General features: G+C 48.9%; 1 protein-coding gene across 2 annotated transcripts in view; it reads right to left on the bottom strand.

Annotated features, from left to right (window-relative positions):
* Positions 1 to 22,666, bottom strand: part of LOC147708595 (uncharacterized) — a 75,851-nt gene that overhangs the window by 8,565 nt on the left and 44,620 nt on the right. The gene's annotated exons all lie outside the window — the stretch shown is intronic.

Raw genomic sequence — 22,666 nt, 5'->3', positions numbered from 1 at the left:
CCACATCCAATTGATGATCTATAATATATTTCCACACCTTCCGACGCTTTTGGGGGGAATTAAGGCCTTTAACATTCCAGGAACCTATCGTAACAGGCATCATTTAGACATCCCCTCCCACATACCGCTCTACATAATGCCCCCTGTAGCGTCATAAACAACCCGACCACACCCGCATTCACACCAGATCCACCGCTACCACCACTGAGCCCAGTCCAAAACAACCCCCCCCAAACCAAAAGAGCCCCAAGAAGATAAGTAGAAAAAACAGTTCTAGAACCGGAAAGAGAACAAGTACACCAAGAAAAGAAGCAGCCGGACATGACCATTAGGGTCGGGGGTAGAAGACCCGGGTAATGCCCCCCTCGAGTTCAGGGTCGGGGTAACCCTCCAATGGAACACGGTCCCTTAATGTACCTGAGGTGGTAGAGCCCCTTCGGCCCCACGGGCCGCCGTTGGGGGAGCCTAGGCTGCCGAAGAGCTGTCTATCCGGCCCGAATCAGTCACCAAAGCCACAGAGGCAAGGACCTCTCCCCTCTCATTTTGGCTCGCCGAGGGAGTCGGGCCCTCCGCCACTCCAAGGCGGCCCACTCTCTGCCATGCCGGGGAGCGGGAACGGCGTCGTCTTCTTGGGGAAGCGCTGGCGCCAGCCAACGCGGCCTCCTCTTCCATGCCCAGAAGTTCCCTGGCAGCCGCCAGGGATCGTATTTGCACCAGTCTGTTCTGCCATCTAAAGATGAGCCGAAAGGGGTGGCCCCAGGAGTATGACACCCCGTGGTCCCGCAGGAAAGTTGTGACCGGGCGGAAGTCCCGCCGCTTCTGCAATGTGGAGGCCGCCAAGTCATGAAAGAGCTGGGGGCTGTGTCCCCGAAACTGCAGGTTGTTAATATCCCTGGCTTTTCGTAGGATCCTCTCTTTTAATTGAAAGTCGTGGACACAAACTAAAATGTCCGGCGGCGGCGAGCGCGCGCCACGTGGCAGCCCAACTCGATGCACTCTGTCCATGCGGATCTCCGAGAGGTCCGTTTCTGCTAGAATCTGCAGGAAAAGGTCCTCCACATACTCCCGCAAGCCGTGCAAACTCAATGTCCGCTGAGTCACCCCAGGGCTATAAGGGGTAGGATCGGATCAGCACCTCCTCTCCCCCCGTCTCTCTGCGCTGTCCAGCAGCCGCCAGACAGGTCGGCGCCTCCTCGCCACCTCCGTCCAGGCGATGTGAGCCAAGATGAGCCACAGGGGGTTAGAGTAAGTTCGTGACGGCCCCAGTCAGGGTATCCTGCAGTGCGATCGCTCCTCTCCGCACGTCGCTGTGGCCCAGGGTCCCCCGGGTAATGGCAGCCGATGCTCTCCGGGCGATGCAGTGTAGGCCGCACTAGTGCATGTGCGTCGCCGCCTCAACACCTCGGCTAAGTCCGCCGGTCTTGGTCGTAGCTCGTCGGGAAAAGGCTCAAAAGCATTCGGGGCACCTCAGTAACCCCAATAAAGTAGATTCCGGAGCAGAAATCGCCCCAGGACAGCTATACAAGGCGATGAAGGGCTCGGGGTGCCGGAGGAGCTCGCTGGCACGTCCTACTCCGTCGCCATCTTGGCCACGCCCCGTACCTATTTTTTTTTTTTTTTTTTTTTTTTTTAAAGAGTGTCAGAAAACACCGCTGCGGCAGCTCGGACTCCGTAAGGCTCTGCTCTATGGGGGCGGGCGATTCCAGCGATAGTCAGAGTAGAGATGCAGGGGCGCTAAGAAGAGGTGAAATACAACAAATCCTCATTAACAAGCAAATGGTCTTTTAAAGACCTGTGAAGTACTGGGGTGCAGCTGTGTGTGTGCCGGGAAGCTGTCTCAGCCCAGCTGCCACACACACACACACACACAGGGTGAGGGAGACAGAGGGTGACGGAGGGAGACAGACCGAGGGAGGGAGGGAGACAGACCGAGGGAGGGAGGGAGACAGACCAAGGAAGGGAGGGAGACAGACCAAGGAAGGGAGGGAGGGCGACAGAGGAAGAGGGAGACAGAGAGGGAGAAAGAGAGGGAGAAAGAGAGGGAGAAAGAGGGAGACAGAGAGGGAGAAAGAGGGAGACAGAGAGGGGGAAAGAGGGAGACAGAGAGGGGGAAAGAGGGAGACAGAGAGGGGGAAAGAGGGAGACAGAGAGGGGGAAAGAGGGAGACAGAGAGGGGGAAAGAGGGAGACAGAGAGGGAGAAAGAGGGAGACAGAGAGGGGGAAAGAGGGAGACAGAGAGGGGGAAAGAGGGAGAGGGAGGGAGACAGAGGGAGAAAGAGGGAGAGGGGGAAAGAGGGAGAGGGAGGGAGAAAGAGGGAGAGGGAGGGAGACAGAGAGAGGGAAAGAGGGAGAGGGAGGGAGACAGAGGAAGAAAGAGGGAGAGGGAGGGAGAGCGACAGACAGAGGGAGGGAGACCAGAGGGAGAGGTGGAGGGCGACAGACAGAGGGAGGGCGACAGACAGAGGGAGGGCGACAGACAGAGGGAGGGCGACAGACAGAGGGAGGGCGACAGACAGAGGGAGGGCGACAGACAGAGGGAGGGCGACAGACAGAGGGAGGGAAGGAGAGTTCTTTTTTCTCTAGCACCACCCATCCTCCCCCTCTGACCCTGCCAACACGGGTGCAGCCCTCGGCCACACACCGCACTGTAAATTTGGCCCCGAGAGAAAGTTTGAGAGTACCCGTGCTCTAGAATGTAACCGTTAACTGACACACATACTGAGTCATGAATTTTATTAACCACAACCAATCAGTTACCTCTCTAGAGACACTCAATAATACACAAGAGATTACATCTACCCCTTTGTTAAATAAAAAATAAAAAAACATACACATCATAGTTCCTCAATGAGTCGCCAAGGCGCTCGAACCACTCTGCCAGATCTTGTGGTGTGATGCGGAAAAGACACAGGAAAAACAACTGCAGCAGGGACTGGGGAGTTAGCCACTGAAGCAGTCCTGGCCCCCTGATGACCGTCAGACTTTGGATGGCTGACAATTTTGGAAAAAGACAGACCAAAATAGTGAATTTTACATCACATTTTTCATTACATATTCACATGTATCAACTTTCACAGTAAATAGTAGATGATGACCTTAAAGAGCACCAGGTTACCCACCCGGTCATATGTACCTGTAGACATTCTTTCAGAGAGCACCAAAAATAGACACAAGTAGTGAACAAAGGAAAAGTGAGAACAGCCCCCCATGTGTGTGGATGGATGGATGGATGGATTGAGGTATGGATGGTTGGGTGGGTGGCTTGTTGGATAGATGGATTAGGTAGGTAGTCATGTAGGTAGATAGACAGACAGAAGAAGTGACTCCGAGTCTGGCACCACCAATAAAATGTATCTTTAAATGTGGATAGACACTAGACAGTCAGCCTGACTGACTCCGGTAACACCCATAATGTTTACATTTAAATGTGGATAGAGACAGACAGAAAGACAGGCTGACTACTCCGTAGAATCCATAGCATGGAAATGACCTTATATGCGTACAACAGAGTATATCAAAGAAAGTGTGTAATCAATATTAAGGTAGAAACAAAAAAATAGGGGGTAAACAAAGTTAAATGAAGTAAAATCAGGTCTTGAAAAATCAATGCATAGAAGTGTTACTAGAGAGACACAACACAGATCACTCAAACAGACCAGCCTCTAACACAGAGAGGGAGGCCTAACTTGTGTTTAACCTGAGCACATCTTCATAGCCGTGAGTGTGACTCAATTAAATGTTATGAAGTGTCTTGCTTAAGGTCATCAAACATATGCCCTTAAAACTACAACTAGAGTAGTCCTCCTCCTGGCCTGCTTGGCATGGAACGTGCGCGCCTTGAGCGCCTGCACCACCCCCAGGTTTTAAAGCGCTATGTTTTGGTAACGCAATAAGAAAGGATGTTATTGGCATTTCGCTCCGTTTTATCCCTTTTTGTTCTCACTTCTCAGTCCCCATTCAAAGTGTGGATAATGGACTCGGCTTCCTTTGCCCTCACAAAACAACTGCTGTGCATGCCGCTCGCCTGGTGATCAGACCCAGGTTCTGAGTACTGTACAGACACGGATGGGCGCAGACAGCCTTGCCTTTGGCACCCCTTCAGTACTTCAAAATTTAAAACGGAAGAAATTAGTGCAGGATAAGAGGCCATCTTCCAACTGACTTCCAATTGCCACTCATTCCAAATTCCTTCACCATTCTAAATTCCCAAAATCAAGCCATATTCATTCTCACTTTCCCTTTTCCAGTTAGGAAACATTCCAACAACAACTCAACTCAAACCTACAAGTCTCATCATAAAAATGAAGTACTCTGGCTTTTGGTTATGCACAGATATAGATTTAGAACTCAGGCAGGGCTGGACTGGAAGATGTTAAAACCAGCTCCAAACTACAGGGGGTCACAACTGTACAACTGTAATTGGGATATGCAGCTATGTGCAGGTAAAGGGAGCCCATCCTGCTCTGAAAGCAGCCATCTAGCCTGCAGTCTATTTGCAGTGGTACTGTGTTTAGCTCAGCCCGGGCTCAGAATGTTATTCTACAGGCAGAGTGTACTTATGAGCACAGTTCCCTCTAATCTGAGGGTGGGAGTGGTCGCCTATATTGTGCTTTTAATCTGCGCAGTGAGCCTGGGGAGCGCAAACCACACTGGATGCTCTGACAGCCATAAATTACGTCATTAGTCCCTATGTAGTGCAGAGCGGTAATAAAAAATCTGATAGTTTATTTTTTTTCAGCTAAGTAGTGCACTGTACAAGGCCTACATAGTTGATTGGGGAAACATAGAAGAAGTGGCTGCTAGGGACCGTTTGTTTGTAGGGATGTGACCCGAGGGGAAAGCTTAGAAACTACAGCACATATGTATTGCCATGGCAGCTTTAGTTGGGGATTCTACATTTAGACATACAAATCGGGTGAATGTGGTGAATGTGAACACCTGGAGCCCTGACTCAGCAGGAAAGCATCTCCAAATGACTTTAATGGAGTCCAAGCTAGTTGCCTGTTTTCAATTAGTAGCGAGTACAGTATGGCAATCCAATAACAAACTCCCTCTTATTCCATTAGAATGCGCAAATACGACGCCTGCTCTGCTCCGAGTCAGCCCTCATAGCCTAGACTAGAGCCAGGAGGCCAGCCCAGCCGAGGCCCGAGCCAGTGCAGCCACCACCCCCATTTTATCCCTCTCACTTTTACTACTTAACATATACCTCCATTTGTGGAGATCTACACTTCCATGGTTGAAGTCTTTGCACATAAGACATATATCCCTGGGTCATGTGCTGTTCAGTCCAAATTCCCAAAGGTATATTTTTTTAAATATCTCCAGATTCTGTTTGTCAACCTTTGAAATGAGTGGTAACTTAAAAGTGCCATTGTGAGAAGATTGTTACCCCTTTAGAGCCTAATATTAGTAGAGTTTTTTATGCTTTTTTTTTATATAACTGCACAAACTATATAGAAAATTTCTGCAATAAATGAAGCAATAAATAAGATTTCAACATTACAAAGTCGTTCATCAAGAGCATTTCATAACATAGAAGCCTGCTGATGCCGTCAAATCTGCGGATGTAGCATTTTACTGTACGTCGTTTATACAAAACATCTGCCAATCTCTGTAATGAAATGCAAATGTTACCTCAAATTGTAATAGATGCGGGGTGGATAGGGACAGCTTGTCTCATGGCCTTAACAACCTGTCCCTTAACAAATCAATCAATCAATCAATCAATCAATCAGAGTACTTGTAAAGCACGCTACTTACCCGTGAGGGTCCCAAGGCGCTGAGGGGAGGGGGTGCCGCTACTGCTCGTAGAGCCAGGTCTTGAGGAGTTTTCTGAAGGCAAGCAGGTCCTGCGCCTGCCGTAGGTGGGTAGGGAGGGTGTTCCAGGTCTTGGCGGCAAGGTAGGAGAAGGATCTGCCGCCGGAGGTTGTTCGCTGGATGCGGGGGACAGCAGCGTGGGCGAGGCTGACGGAGCGGAGCTGGCGGGTGGGGGTGTGGAAGCGGAGTCTGCTGTTAAGGTAGGCTGGTCTGGCGTTGTGGAGTGCTTTGTGTGCGTGGGTGAGGAGCTTGAAGGTTATCCTCTGGTCGACGGGGAGCTAGTGTAGGTCTCTTAGGTGGGGGGTGATGTGGCTGTGGAGGGAGACGTTGACGATCAGTCGGGCGGAGGCGTTTTGGATGCGTTGTAGTCGTCGTAGGTGTTTGGCTGGGATTCCTGCGTAGAGTACGTTGCTGTAGTCCAGTCTGCTGCTGACGAGGTCCTGTGCCACCGTTCTTCTTGTTTCGGTCGAGATCCACTTGTAGATCCTGCGGAGAATGCGGAGGATGTTACAGCAGGAGGAGGAGACAGCGCCAACCTGTTTAGACATGGAGAGGGAGGAGTTGAGGATTAATCCCAGGTTGCGTGCATGGTCAGTGGGTGTCGGTGCTGTTTCCAGTGTGGTCGGCCACCAGGAGTCGTCCCAGGCTGAGGGGGTGGGTCCGAGGAGGGGTGGGTCCGAGGAGGAGTACCTCCGTCTTGTCTGAGTTCAGCTGCAGACGGCTGTTCCTCATCCAGTCGGCAACGGCCTTCATTCCCTCGTGGAGGTTGGTTTTGGCGGTGTGCGGGTCCTTGGTGAGGGAGAGGATAAGCTGGGTGTCGTCGGCGTAGCAGATGATGTTGAGGTCGTGCTGGCGGGCCACTTGTGCGAGGGGGGCCATGTAGAAGTTGAACAGCGTCGGGCTGAGGGAAGAACCCTGGGGGACGCTGCAGATGATGTCGGTGGCCTCGGATCGGAAGGGCGGGAGGCAGACACTCTGGGTTCTGTTGGAGAGGAAGAACGTGGTCCAGTCAAGGGCCTTCTCTTGGATTCCGGCTTGTAGGAGGCATGTCTTTAGAGTGCGATGGCAGACCGTGTCGAAGGCGGCTGACAGGTCCAGGAGGAGGGCTGATGTTTCGTCGTTGTCTAGTTGGTGCCTGATGTTGTCTGTGGCGGCGATGAGGGCTGCCTCGGTGCTGTGGTTGCATCTGAATCCGGAATGGGACGGTTCTAAGATGTTGTTGTCTTCCAGGTGGCGGGCCAGTTGCATGTTGACGATTTTCTCAATGACCTTCGCCGGGAACAGGAGCAGGATGATGGGCCGGAAGTTCTTGAGGTCCTTGGGGTCCGCCTTGGGCTTCTTGAGGAGGGTGTGGATTTCGGTGTGTTTCCAGCTTTCCGGGAATGTCGCTGTTTCGAAGGAGATGTTGATGACCTTCCGTAGTTGGGGTGCGATGGCAGTGCCTGCTTTGTTGAATACGTGGTGTGGGCACGGGTCTGACGGAGATCCTGCGTGGTTGGAGTTCATGCTCTTGCGTGTCTCGTCGTCGTTGGACCAGGAGGTCAGGCAGTCAAATCTGTGACGTTGCATTTTTTCCACATGTCGGATACATGTTGTTGCAATGTCAGGAGAATGGTACATCTGATTCTACTGCGCAATGATAAGCATGTACAAAATTAGTCAGCAGTATCTATATTTAATAATATGGGTATTGCATAGCTTGTAACTTCCAGAGGAAGAGGGAGTCCCGCCAAGTCATTTGCAGTGATTGAGCACGGACATCGATTGCTTTGTAAATTTATACAGTATAGTCGACAAGAGCGAGATCCGAGAGACACTGTGCTAAAACAATAAAATAATGGTATTACTTAGAGAGATAATAATTAAAGTCAAGGTGCACTTAGATATTTAGTTATTTACGTGAAACTGATTATTTCATTATGTAATGTGGTGCAAATGTTTTGATCTAATTTCAGTGGCGGCTGGTGAAGTTTCAAAATGGTGATGCTGAAGGGAAGGGGGTGCACAGGATAAGGGGCACGGACACATGAAACAAATCAACACAAACTAACCATAGCCCTGTTAAACATAAAACCTCCATGTGCACACATTAAACTAAACTAAAATAGTAGGTTCCAAGAAACAGCCTGCTCACAGACAACATCAGCCACAGGCACCAACACAGACCAGAGGACTAGCAGACTCAAAAGGGCGAAAGAAAGGCAGCATCGAAAACATACTGCCCACAAACAGCAAGACAAAAAAACCCACTAAAAGTATAAACTGTAGTTTATATTAGCAAGCATGTGTGTACTTAGGCATGCATGTCTGCATTGTCATGCCAGTAAAGTGCCTGGACTTATGTCCGATTATAGTCCCCCTTCTTACATAATAACAAATAATAATAATAATAATAATAGGCACATTTATAAAGCGCATGGTTACACTCGGCCAGTGTGTCCCCACGCTGCGGTGCAACTGCACAGATTGTCACAGCCTAACCTAGCCAATCCTAACTATCATACCAAAACAATCAGTCAAAATCTAACCCCCGTCAATGCCACTTTCTTTTTCAGTGTGAATGTACACATACTGAGATCCACGCCTCTCTCTCTCTCAATCCCCAATCTCTTTTGCACACACCACAACTCCATCCAGCACTCGGGCAATTGCAACTGCTGTCACCCGTTTGTGCACCACACACTGCAACCCTGCCCTACTACTCTCTGCTCTTTTTGTCTCCCTGCACTGGAGCAACACATCTATAGTCCACCACCTCGCTCCGAGCCTCCCTCCTAAGCCTGGTTACTTAGGCCCCAGCCTGGTTCCGCGACCGTAGCACCATGGATTTATTTTGTGAGCACTGCTCATGAAATCTACTGCGCTGCGGTCGCGGAACCGGGCCAGGGCATTACCAACCAGGCTTTTACTTTTGAATCCGGCCCGGTCCCGATGCGCCCGGTCACGATGCCCCCAGTCCAATGGCCATAAATTGATCAAACGATCATGCAGCGTACCACACCTTTACCAGTCTCCTGTTTGAGGGACTTGGGCGAAGTAAGATTGATGGCAGCATCCCACACTGAAAACTGTGCCAGCACCACGGGATAACGTCAATTTAAAGGATTCCTTTCTTTCCACTACACCTGTGGCTTCTCTCAGCACTGAAGTGGGGCTTTGGGGGGAGGAAGTGCACTGTGATGGCGTCCCAACAAACTCAGCAGGGCACGAGGAGAAGGAGAAGGTTAGAGTGCTGCGGAGGGAAATACTGTTATCCCAAACTGTTGAAAGTAAGGCGGACAGAGTAGAAAAGCTCATCCTTAAGAATGGGACAATAGAAAGCAGAAGTCCAAGAGCCCTCTGCTGGGTCTCGTTAATTGCCTCATTAAACAGCACGAGTCGCTGCTCTTCATTCTCAATGTGACGTTTTTGCTTTCATTATCTCCCTCACGCTCCCTTGCTCTCACACTTCTGGACCCTCGCTTTCTCTTTGCCAGAACTGGGCTGAGTCCTCGTATGAGTTTTTTTCTTAAAGTTTTTTAGGTCCAATTTGGAATCATGAGTACGCAGCAGGTAACAAAAGAAAGTCCAGACGCTGAGCCCACCCCTTCATTTCCTAGTTCATCTCAATTTCTGGCAGAAGTGAGGAAGGCTTTGCCTGACACTCACCTGCGGGCACCAGGCGGCAGACACACGGGGCAGGCAGCTAGGCTAGAAATAATTAAACTATCCAGCCTCTCTTTCTCTGGCGTAGTGGCGTCCTCTACCTTGCAGATTCCAGTCTATGCGCACTTCTTATTGCGCAACCCCCAATGCGCTTGATCACCAGACTTCTCCAGACCAGACCCCACCCGAAGGGTGAATGACTGTATGTACTGTGGCGCGCAGACGCAGCAGCAGAGACTAAGAGAAAGCGCTGCGCACGGTGCATGCGCATCATGGTGCAGAGTGCATATTTTTTATAAACAATAATTAGTCCTGGCTAAAAATAAAATTTGGGTGACATGACATCACGGATATGGACAGAACCTGCCAGCAGCTGCATTTTATGCAGATAGAGATAGTTGTGCTAGTTTGCTCGGTCACGCCGTCCTCAGGGTCCAAATCGGCCCCCAAGCAACAAAACCGACTACCTGTCACAAAACCGGCCCCCACCCCATCCAGCCTACCGGGGGATTGCCCCGTGCCCGGCATTACCAGTCAGGCCCTGCTTACTAGTCACAACTTGCAACGGATCGGCATTGAATGGAGCGTCAGATATGCGTTTTCGCCTCTGCTAGACACAGACACTATCCCCTTTCTGAAATGTCATGTCCTTAGCAACACTGACACTTGTCGGCATAAGTCTTTATTTTGGACTTGTGAGATGAATCGGTGGTTTGAACTGTCTTGGCATCAATTTTGCTTTCAGGGGTCCACTGGCGCAGCTTGGTTCCCATGGCTCTCCTCAATATTAGGTTGGCCAGGCTTTCGCAGGTTTTAGAATGGGAGGTAGATCTGTATGCAAAAAGAGCAGAATGAACAACTGACTTGACTTCAAGTATTTGTAGAACAGCGCGCTGAACCGCCTTTTTAAGAGTGCTCCTAAAACGTTCACCCATGCCATAAGTATGTGGCCATAGAGGTGTGCTTTTCTGATGCTTGGTATTCAAATTAGGAAAAAAAGCTTGAATTCTTGGCAATTGAATGGTGGGCTATTGAATGAAACACTCAGTTCGCAAAGGTGCCTTCTAGTCTTTCAATTACTCTATCTTGAGTAATTGAGAAAATGTCTTCCACCAGAGGAAACCAGGAGTATTTATCTACAATTACCATGAGGTAAGGGTCATTTTCAAGGGGCCATAGAAGTCCACTGCAATTTTCTACGTGTTTTGGAAGATCTGAAATGTTCAAAGAATGCCATGTTGCTTTGGGAGATAAACAGTTACACAAATGACAAGCCTCGAGCTCTAAACTTCTCAACTTGCACATCAAGATAAGGAAACCATACACGGTCCCGGAAGGGCTCGCTTTGTAGCGACAATTCCCCGATGCCCTTCACATGGCACGTCAATGAATTGTTGTCAGACTTCCAGGCTTGACAATTCCTGGCCCTCGCAAGAATATTTCCCTTATTGTGTAAGCGACAGTTCATCACGCACATTCTTGAATTTCTGATATTCACTGTCATCATCAAGAGGTCGAGCATGTGTTCAAGGCTTGATGCATAATATCTTTGAGGATGAGTATATTCCTATCTGCATTGGTAGTAGCACTGAATTGCTCTATGGACACAGCCACATGAGTGCTGGATCTCACAATGTAGTTAACGTAGTCCTCAGCCACTTGAGAAGGGGTACCCTGATACTATATGGGCACTTGAGAAAAGTAGTCGGAAGGGCTTTCATCTTTTCCCAGCTGATATACAATGGTATAGTCATATTCCTGCAGTTGCAGCCTCCACCTTAGTGCGAGGGGGCATTTTGGCCTTTGGATTAACAAACACAGTAAGCAGTGCTTGGTGATCAGTAACAAGCATATGTTTCCCATACAGAAACACATGAAGTGTTCACAAGCCCACACAGCAGCTAGGGTCTCTTTATCAGGTTGCGAGTAAGCTTGTTCAGTCTGTGACAAACGTCGACTAGCATATACTACAATATGCCTTTGCGTGTTTGCATGTTCAGTATGTTGAGCAAGAATCACACCCAGACCCACTGGCTGGCACCCACAACAATCTCTGTGTGCAATTTCGGATCAAAGTAAGCCATTTCAGTAGCATTTTTAATTGAATGCTTAATTGTCTTGAAGCTGTGATCAAACTCCTGTGCCACTGAAATGAATCATTCCATTTTGTTAACCTACTCAATGGGGCACTCACAGTGGCAAAGTCACAGATGTATGTGGAACAGTAACTGCCATACCAAGAAAAGAATGCAACATGGTTACATCTTGTGGAGAGGAGGCGGATGGCAAAGCCTGAACTTTGGTGGATCTGGAGTCGTCCCCCTATCACTGAAAAAGTGCCCAAAGAATTAGAATTTAGTTTTGTGAAACTCGCACTTTCCAGCATTCAACGTAAGACCTGCATCAGCAAGTTGATGGTACGCTTGGGGAAGATCTGTATCATGCTCCTTTCAGGTGGCCCTAAATACTAGCAATTAAAAGCATGCGTGACAGGATGTTTAATGTGACGAATTACATCTTGAAAAAGTTTGGCAGCTTGAGTTGAAAAGGTGGTTAATGTACCTGCAATTTTCTTCCACTCGAGCAGCTGAGAACCTTTGATATCGTGAAAAGACTTAAGCACAGTTCAACTGGCTAAGCAACCCGAGGACCTGGATGATGTTCTCTTTCAATCGCCATGTTTGCGTGACACATGTCAACACAAATGTGCACAGACCCTCCACTGTCCTTTTTAGGTACTGACACTATGGGCAACACCCATGGCGTTGGACCAATAGAGCGCTCAATGATATCTTGTTTTAGCAAAGTCTCAATTTCACTTTCCACAGCCTCTTGGAGATGAAATGCAATTTGACGATGTTCTTGAGCAACAGAACGAATGTCCTCATTAATGTGTAGATGCACTTTCATAGTCTTAACTTTTCCTAATCCATGGAACAACAATGGAAACTGATATACAGTGTCATAATGAGCATGGACATTGTAATTCACAGAAATTAGTCCCATATCAGCAGCAGTGCTGAAGGGGAGTAAACATGCATTTGACAAAGTACTCTGAAGGAGTCTTTTGTTTTTCATGGTCGCCAAGAATGAATCTGGACTTTGTAATGGCTTCAAGGCTGTCCACTTTGGTATTTGATGGTGTGGAACAGGGTTTTGGAGACAGTTCATGGTACTTTTTTTACTGGCATGATTACCGACACACCACTTGTCTATGACAAACAATATATACCAACCATTAACTTTCAATTTTATTTTGAAACCATGTCCAAATTAATTTTGTGATTTCTCAGGTCGATCCTTTTCCGACTTGTATTCTTCTTTACAAGAAGCCAAACCTACATGTGAATGTCTTAGCAGTCAGCATTGATGTCGCACACCCAACTTCTTCACTGCTGCTCGACAGGGACATCGAAGAACCTCTCGACAAAGAATTAGATACAAATTGGCCTTTCAGTTTCTACTTGCCTCAAATGATGTTGCAGTTTACTTCGGTGGGCGTGACTGGAACACTTCTGGAACTTTCTTGCAGCCCATTTGTCTTCAAGATGTGATGTGCTGGCAGCCATTTTGTCTTCATGATGTGAGAAATTCACTTTTTCTCTCACCTTGCAAACTGTTACAAACTGGTTCACTTTCCCACAGCTTTACATATTTGGCCAATGGCGGGACATTTATCTTCAAGTGGAAAGGAAAATTACCATCAATAATACACCTCTTTTTCTTTTGAAACAGCACTTTGTGTCCTTCTACCTTGTGTATTTTCTTGCTTTTCATACTCAGCGCGGATTCATTCTGGGCTCCTCTGGACTCCATTTTAGCAGCTTCTTCGTCATCACGTTCTTCAACTCTGGCCGCCATGAGCACATCCTCCAGACTGAGTGTTTCTCTCACCACTCATCGTCTGAAGGAAGCAGACAGACAACCATCTATTACTCTGAGACAAAAGGCTTCATCATTGAATTAGTTGAACTTAGTGTTTGATGAGCATTTCACGTCAACAAATTCATTTATCGTTTCACCTTCTCTCTGTCTCCCATTAAGTTATTTCTAGTGCATCAATGAAATCAAAGGTTATGATCCAAGCAGTCCATCGAGCACCAAGACTCAGCTTTTGTGGCAGTATCAAATTAAGCCGGGGTTGAAACCTTCCCTCAGCCAATTTACCGAATTGATGGAGGAAGTGTTTCGCAGTCTAGTATGTAAGGTTTCTTCTGGCTCCCCCCTTGACCCCTTTCCCCCGAGGTTATGGAAGGAAGTGGGACAAGCAACCTTACCCTGGCTACATCAGTTATGCAACCAATCATTGGTGGCAGGGGTGGTGCCGGATGCTTGGAAACATGCAATGGTCACCCCCCCCCTGCTCAAAAAGCCTTCGCTGGACCCTAGTGTCCCTGCTAACTTTAGACCTATATCTCTTTTACCCTTCCCAGTAAAGGTCTTCGAAAAATTAGTAATCAGGGATATTTCTGACTTCTTGGAGAAAAATTACCTGTTGGATGAGGACCAGTTTGACTTCCGTGCCAAACATGGCACGGAGTCAGCAATATTAACGGTCATGGACAGTCTTCGAAGGCGTGCGGACAATGGAGAACCCACTGTATTGATATTATTGGATATGTCAGCCGCTTTGGATACGGTGAATCACTGTATCTTGTTGGAGAGGCTAACAGAGATTGGGGTGAACGGGATCGCTTTTCAATGGTTATAGTCTTATCTGTCGGGCAGCCAACAGACAGTATCCTTAACACCATTTACATCAAATAAGTCACCAGTCCCCCACGGAGTGCCTCAGGGCTCGTCTATTAGCCCTTTCCTTTTCAATATTTATCTGCGTCCTCTACTCCCCCTGATTAGATCTTTTGGGATTGAATTGGTTAACTATGCCGAGGACACCCAATTGGTGTTTTCCCTGGAGGGGGAGCAAGCGGTGTCGCTGAGTACCCTGCAGGACTGTATGCGTCATACCTCCGTTTGGCTTAGGATAACTAACTTCAATTTAATGGTGGTAAAACGGAGGTAATGTTCTGCCCGGGTAACACCCTACCTTGCCACCTACCACTGGAGTTCAGACTTACATCGGAAGAAGAACCCCTGACTCCGATCAAGGTGGTACGGCACCTAGGGGTTATGGTGGAGGATAACCTTCAGATGGAGGCCCAAGCCAACAAGACAATCAGTGTCTGTATGGTCCTCCTACGAATGCTGCAACAGGTTCTACCTTTTCTCCCGAGTGAGACTCACCCCCTGGTGGTCAGAAGTCTGATACTTAGTAGACTGGACTATTGTAATGCTCTGTATTTGGGAGCCCCGCAGTATATCATTCAGAGCTTACAAAGAGTCCAGTCTACAGCGGCTAAATTAGCCCTGAACTGGGAGCGTCGCTCTTCTACTTCGTTGGCTCTGAAAGAGCTACACTGGCTGCCAATTTGTGAAAGAATTTGTTTTAAATTTATGTGTATAGTGTTTAATGGACTACACAATTCAGGCCCAAGGTCGCTTTCTAACAGGTTTAACTGGTACCAGCCTAAGAGGACGCTTCGCTCCTTTTCGCTAAACCTAGCGGCGACGTCTAGATTTAAGCGATCAAGGATGGGAGGCCGGGCTTTTAGTGTGCCAGCATCTCGACTCTGGAACGAGCTACCACTCCAGATTAGACAGTCTAACAGGTTGACCTCGTTTAGGAAAAGCTTAAAAACTTGGCTGTTTCCTAGAGGCAGCTAAGTCCAGTTCCTTTCTTTCTCTCTGACCATGTTACTGTAATGGGGGCTTTGTGCGACAATCTGAGCGCCAAGATACCCAGGTTTGCGCTACATAAGAAATAAATACATACATACATACAAGATGGCTATTTTAAGAAAACGGCAGCATCATACTTTGTGTTGGTTTCTGCAGCTGCTGTCCGGATTATAAGCTGTTCCAGTTGCATGTGACTTTCAGCATCTTCTGGCCCAGTGTCACCACTGCAAGCTTCTGCCCGCTGACTAGTGCTCGGACCATTGTGCAAAACTGGAGAATGAGGCACCATCTTCCTCTTTGAAGGTGAGTGGTGGTTTTGTCTCGCTCTCTTGTTCTTCACCACTCTGAACCTTTTTTTATATATATTTTTATTGAAAGAAGAAAAACAAGAGGAAATATTACACATATCAGGTGTCATACAATAGAATATATTACGACGGTGAGTAGGCGAATAAGCCAATGTGGTAAAATCAATGCACAGGAGTGGGACGTCGACATGAACAGGTATATGAAAAAGGAGAAACAGTACGATCCACAACCCCGTTAAGCTGACGCCAGCAAGGTCCATCCAGTCACGATTCAGGATAACTAAGACCAGAGTAGACACCCAGATATGTGAAAAAGATAGACTCAGGATAAGCGACCCACCTCTCAAAAAGGGGAAAGGAAAGAAAAAGGCCATAGAACTAAACAAAGACAAAAAAAAAAAAATACATTCCCCCCACCCTGCACCCATGCAATGGCTACGGCCTAACCCCACTAGCAGCGTGCCTGTCGCCCAACAACTAAAACCTAAAAGAAGGAAAAGAGTGGAGGAGGAGATGTCATACAGGCTCCCGGTCCCCCTCACTCCCTGCCCGAGCCAACCACCCCTAAATATGGTCAAAACATTGTGACGCAGCAATTACAAAACAACAAGGGGAGTTTTGGAAAACCGCCCGACTCCCGCATCATTATAGGCTACAAGTCCCGTATCAAATGAAGCCTTTTCATCAAACCCAGACAATCAAACTCAACCCTGGCCACTACGATTTTTCGTGCGAGCTCTCTCCGCTCGAACCGCCATCTCGACAGGAGAATCAAAACGTTCAAGAAAGTCAAAGTCAGTACGGTAGGATTGAATCCAAAGTATTAGTACTCGAAGTCCACAAGTCAAACGGAGATATCTGTCCACCAACAGTAAGTCACGAGAACGTAGTTGAACCATCTGGGAGGAAAATAATGATAAATCAATCCGATAGTCACGGAGGAAATCATCCTGGAGTATAAGATCGGCTGTGTCCATCTTGGGCGGTATCGGCATTGAGTATGATGAGTTTTTGGTAGTTCCAGGCTCGCTAGCTGTTGTTCGGGAGCCGACAAAAAACACCAGATCTGGTTTCCGCATGGGGCCCTCTGTCTCAGGCATGCCCTGCCTCGCGGGCAACACAACGTGTTTCAAATCTATCGAAGGGTCGTAGTCCGGTCCCAGACACATATTTTCGGCTGTTACGACTATTTAATGGATGATGGCGGTGACCTGCGAGTGAAGCGCCCCAATGGCGGCCATTACGGTCTGCAACAACGGCGTACATTCCACCCGCTCCATATCCTCTCGCGAAGCGACAGATCCGATCTTTGACCCCGGGGTAACCGGCACAAGCGGGGCGGACGTAAACGGTGGGCACCCGTCATACTCGCGGTCTAAACACAGTCGCCGTCAGCGAGGATCCAGGCCCGTCGACCGCGGGGGCTCAGCAGGGTCTTCGGGCAACGGACCCCTGTCCACAGCAACCGGTGCGTCTTGCCGCCGTATCCTTGGAATCAACCTGACCACAGTACCACCATCCAAACCGGTCAGGATATTCTCCACTTCGGGAGACCGGACGCCGCCCAAGTCCCGCTGCCGATGTTGTTGAACTCCAACCCGGATGGGTTAGAAATCGAGGTCCCGCCTTCCACGCTGGGTTAGGCCGAGAATGAAAACACGGCGAAGCTTCATCATTTCGAGAGGATGGAAATCTCGGGATTACACCTTTAAGCTCAGCAACACTTCAGCCATACGGGAGTCTGGTGCGAATTCAGGATCAATATCAGGATTTATGAGCTACTGGCGGAGGTCGGCGGAGCCGGGAGCTTACGCGGCCATCTTGGTTGCTAGCGTAGCTCCTCCCCCCACTCTGAACCTTTTTAATTATACCTGGTTTTCACCACCTTTAGCAGTCCTTGGAGTTTCTCCACTTCCATTTGCAGCTTTCTCTTGCACCGGGCTGTCGACACGTACTGCGCTTTCTGTACCATAGCCATTAGCATTGCTGTACTGTATGAATGATGGCTTTGTGCTAAATTGTGGCGTTGCACTTCTTATCTTGGTCTTGTTAGCAATTTCCTGACCAATGATAAATAAAACTTTCCATAGGGCCTTCGCTTTCTTTGAAGGTATCGTACTGGGCTGGAGCTGCACTTGGACTCCATATATGCCAACGGTCGATTCTTTACTTTAACTGAGGGGCATGTGGCATGCATGAGCAGGTAGCTGGACCTCGGCAAACTCTCTGGGAGAGCACTCCTGACTCTGAGTTGTGGGTTTTATGTATCCCCTATCTTGGCAGAAGTTGTAATGTCCTACCCAGTCCTGTAGCATGCAAATGAATTACGCCACACACTGAGCTTTGCATTACACATCTTTATTCACTAGAGTGTAGCCATTAACTGACACGTACTGAGTCATGAATTTTATTAACCCCACCCAATCACTTACATTACTAGACTACGGAGTCCGTTAGGGACCATAGGGGGCCCCACTCTCCAACATACACAAAGACACAAAATTCTTCTCTTGTACAATATTAGGAACTTTATGTACGATAAGTTCCACAATGTGTTGGTGACACCAGTGCAGCACAGTGGATGGCAAAACAATGCTGTATCCAAAAATATAACTTCATGAGGGAGTACTCTTAGAGGTCTGCTTAATCTTTCACTTTGAAGCAAAGCTCATTTTCCACTCGAACACTGCAGGCCATTCTGGGTGGTCAAGCGGTTTATAAATATTGGCACTTTTTCCTTCTATTCCCATTCATTAAGCCGAATGACAGTTGATTGCTGTCCGTGGTACATCCTGATGGCCCTATCAGGAGGTCCTTGCAATAACCTGGGTTCCCAAACCATCTTTCTCTCTATCGCCTCCTCCCAATTCATCATTAACCCACAAATCATTGGAACTGGAATCTTTAAAAGAGTGATGTATCATGTGCTGTATGCACCTCTACCACAGTAGAACCTGCTTGAACTGTCATCTTTTGTGTGGGTATGCATGGTGCGCTACTGGCAAAAACCGTACCAATTTTAGGTTGCCTTTATAAACTCTTTTTACACCACAACTGGTTTTTGGAGACCAGAATGGGTTGGGGCATGGGGGGAGAAGTACCAATAAATGCACATTTCTGAGGAGTACTTGTCCGTTTCTAATCCTTCAAGTTTGCGCCAACTTGGACCATGACATTAAAACTCAAACCATCCATATAAAGAGTACTAAAAGTAATGTATTCCAGGACAATACAAGAGGAACAGTTCTTAACTTGTTATCTGCACCTGTTTAGAGAGTCCACACCAGTTTAATCCGATATCATTACTTTTTCTACCATATAAGAAAGCAAAATGAAAAATTTTAACTTTTGAAAACCACTGTAAATTTGGAGGAATTTGAAACCAAAAGGTAAAAACTAAGTTGGTATCCTTAGCTTGATTTGTGGGAGCAGCACAAGTAGAGCTAACCATAGTATTTTCGATTGGTGGCCTCAAATGAAGCACTAGTGCTTGCAGACTAAAAGAGGATCCATTAGAAACAAAAACAAGCATTTACAATGCAATGGTCTCGGCATTATTAAAGGTAGAGCTATTGGCATTGCTCATGACATTTTTTTTTAAATCATAAATAAATGGCATTGTCATTTACATTGCCAATAGCTTAATTGTTAAATAAATGGCATTGTAATTTACAATGCCAATAGCTTAATCACCCACACAAAGCCACCCACACACACAGAGCCACACACACAGAGCCCCCCCCACACACACACACACACACACACCCAGAGCCACACACACACACACCCAGAGCCACACAAACACACACACCCAGAGGCACACACACACACACCCAGAGCCACACAAACACACACACACCCAGAGCCACACAAACACACACACACCCAGAGCCACACAAACACACACACCCAGAGCCACACAAACACACACACACCCAGAGCCACACACACACACCCAGAGCCACACAAACACACACACACCCAGAGCCACACAAACACACACACACCCAGAGCCACACACACACACACCCAGAGCCACACACACACCCAGAGCCACACACACACACCCAGAGCCACACACACACACACACCCAGAGCCACACACACACACACACACACCCAGAGCCACACACACACACACACACACCCAGAGCCACACACACACACACACACACCCAGAGCCACACACACACACACCCAGAGCCACACACACACACCCAGAGCCACACACACCCAGAGCCACACACACACCCAGAGCCACACACACACCCAGAGCCACACACACACCCAGAGCCACACACACACCCAGAGCCACACACACACCCAGAGCCACACACACACCCAGAGCCACACACACCCACCCAGAGCCACACACATCCACACAGAGCCACACACACACACACAGAGCCACATACACACAGAGCCACATACACACACAGAGCCACACACACACCCAGAGCCACACACACACACACAGAGCCACACACACATCCAGAGCCACACACACACACACACCCACCCAGAGCCACATACACACACAGAGCCACATACACACACAGAGCCACATACACACACAGAAGAGCAAGCACAGCGAGGGGGTCAGGGAAACAACTCCGCTTCTTTGATCCATTTGTGACTCACCACCTTCACTTCTCCTACCACACAGCGCCTTGAGGCAGCACAGCGTTGTGCAATTGCATTAATGAATTCATGTCTCTCACAGCTCTGAGGCAAGGCTCGAAAGCGGTTTGTGGCACTATGTTTTTCATAGCTCTCTCTCCCAAGTAGCAGACCGACCTGGGTGCTGGGTGTCACTGTGTAAACCTGCGGCATCTCCTAGCCTCTGAGATTCTGTGTCCCTCGCCGTCATGTGGCGACGACGCCTCGTTTCCCTCACTCGCCTGCCAATGTTCCCGTCTGTCAGTTGTCCTTCTGGCAGAGCGGGCAAGGTTTGCGGGGAGGGGGTGAAATCCCGGGAAGGGGTAGGCTAGGGCAAGAGCAGGGAGTAGAGGGGCGCCCGGCTAAATTGGTACGGGTACGAGAGTAGGGGGGAGAGTGAAAGGGAGAGGTTATACCAGGGAGTAACGAGAGGGTCGCGGATGGGAGGTCGGGAGACAGCAGGAAACGAACGAGTCCAGTCGCAATCTGAAGGGGGTTTGTTGACAACAGTGTGACGAGAGTGCAGGGGACAAGCAAGGGAAAATGCAAGAAAGGGGGTTGGGAGGACGCCCGGGCCCCACAGTGCACTTGGGGTGAAAAGAGAGCGGAGAGATAAAAGATTAGGATGAGATAGCACACTCAGATTGTGACAGGGCGAGGAGAGACAAACAGAGAGAATTAGGAAGGACAGGGGACAAGCAGAAAGTGACGGTGTGCTGTCAAAGTGTGGTGGAAGTAAAGAGAGGGAGAGAGAAAGAAGAGGGGAAGAGCAGAGGGCGCATGGTGTCAAAGTGTATGAGGAGTTGATAGAAGTGAGGAAGAGGAGATGAAAGGAGGGAGAACCGTCGCAGAGGGTGAGGGGGAAGTCAAGGCAGAGGATAGTGGGGAGAGAGGCTGCGCTCACAATGTGTTACAAGAGATTAGGAGAGGGGAGCGGGAGCTACATTAAAAGCACGAGACGGGCGAAGGGTGCCAGTTAGCCCGTGACGGGTTCGGTATCTGGGCGCACATGGGGGATGGTGGGAGGCACAGGGCGCAACATAGCACACATGGAGATGGCAGGACACATGGCGCACACGGGGATGGCGGGACACACTGCGCACACGGGGATGGCGGGATACACGGCGCAAAAGGGGATGGCAATGGCCTTGTGCTTCACCTTTGCTGTCTCCATCAAAAGTTATAGCCTCTTCACCACAAGGCCAGCTGCGCCGCACGCCTCCGGCCTTTAAATTTACCCCGCTACCCTCCGCCACCTAGCCTCTGGCCCCATTTCAGTCGCCTCACCTCTTCATGCCATCCTTGGCCCCTTTGCACGGCGCACATGGTGGACGGCAGGCAGGGGCGCACACGGGGGACGGCAGGCTACATGGCGCACACAGGGGTTGGCGGGAGGCACTGGGCGCACACAGGTTGGATAGGGTTGCGGGAGGCACTGGGTGCACACGCTATCGGGGCGCACATGGGGGTTGGTGGGAGGCACAGGGCGCAACATAGCACACATGGAGATGGCAGGACACATGGCGCACACTGGGATGGCAATCGCCTGGTGCTTCACCTTTGCTGTCTCCATCAAATGTTAAAGCCTCGTCACCACAAGGCCAGCTGCGCCGCACACCTCCGGCCTTTAAATTTACCCCGCTACCCTCCGCCACCTAGCCTCTGGCCGCATTTCAGTCGCCTCACCTCTTCATGCCATCCTTGGCCACTTTGCTCTCGCCGTTGCCGTCAAGACGCCATTTCCTGCCTGCTCCGTTTAGAGATTAGAAAGTAAAAAGGAGGAATAAATGCGCGAGGCACAAAGAAGCCGCTGCAAAATCTCTGGGAAGGGGAGTGTTACGTCACAGAGAAAGGGGAGTGGAAAAACAGCAAAGAGATACAAAAGACGATCACCTGCACTAAAAACAAGGGCTCAGCGTAGCGGCGAGGAGGAGCAGATTTTTGGCTGGATATTAGTCAGGGCCAGTGCGGCTGTTCCTACCAACAACCCCCAAATAAAACATGGCGGACGCAAGCTTCGGAAATTTTCGGATTCGGGGGCGTGTTTTTGGGTTCTGAATGACGGGTGACGTCACAGGGCTAAAGAACGAAAAAAACACGACCCCGAATCCGAAAGAGACGGGGCTTTATTGGAGTGACTCCATTCTCCTCCAATGTCTGGCCTCAGTTTAGGAGGCCAGCCAATGGAGGAGAGACGAAAAGAGGCGGGATAAAGCAGCCACTCTAAGAAACAACAAATAATTCTCTGGACTTCCGGCTTGGCCCACGGCCAAGCCTACGGTCCCTTGACCTAAAAAGACAAAGTGATACGCTAGATCTCCCATGTCACATGGTCTTTTATAAATAAAACCACATTTTTGAAGAGCTCCAACCATGTCTTTAAAGAATTTTTTGTTGGTCTCCTTTTGTTCTTGAATTAAGGAAAATATTTAATCATTTATATATCTGTGTGATTTATACTTCTGTAGCTTGATGTAGAAATTGCTTAGGCCATT

Source organism: Lissotriton vulgaris, chromosome 6 (assembly GCF_964263255.1).
Source record: "Lissotriton vulgaris chromosome 6, aLisVul1.2, whole genome shotgun sequence".
Classification (NCBI taxonomy): Eukaryota; Metazoa; Chordata; class Amphibia; order Caudata; family Salamandridae; genus Lissotriton; species Lissotriton vulgaris.
Note: the sequence above shows the minus strand (reverse complement) of the source record. Positions and strands in the feature narration are given on the sequence as shown.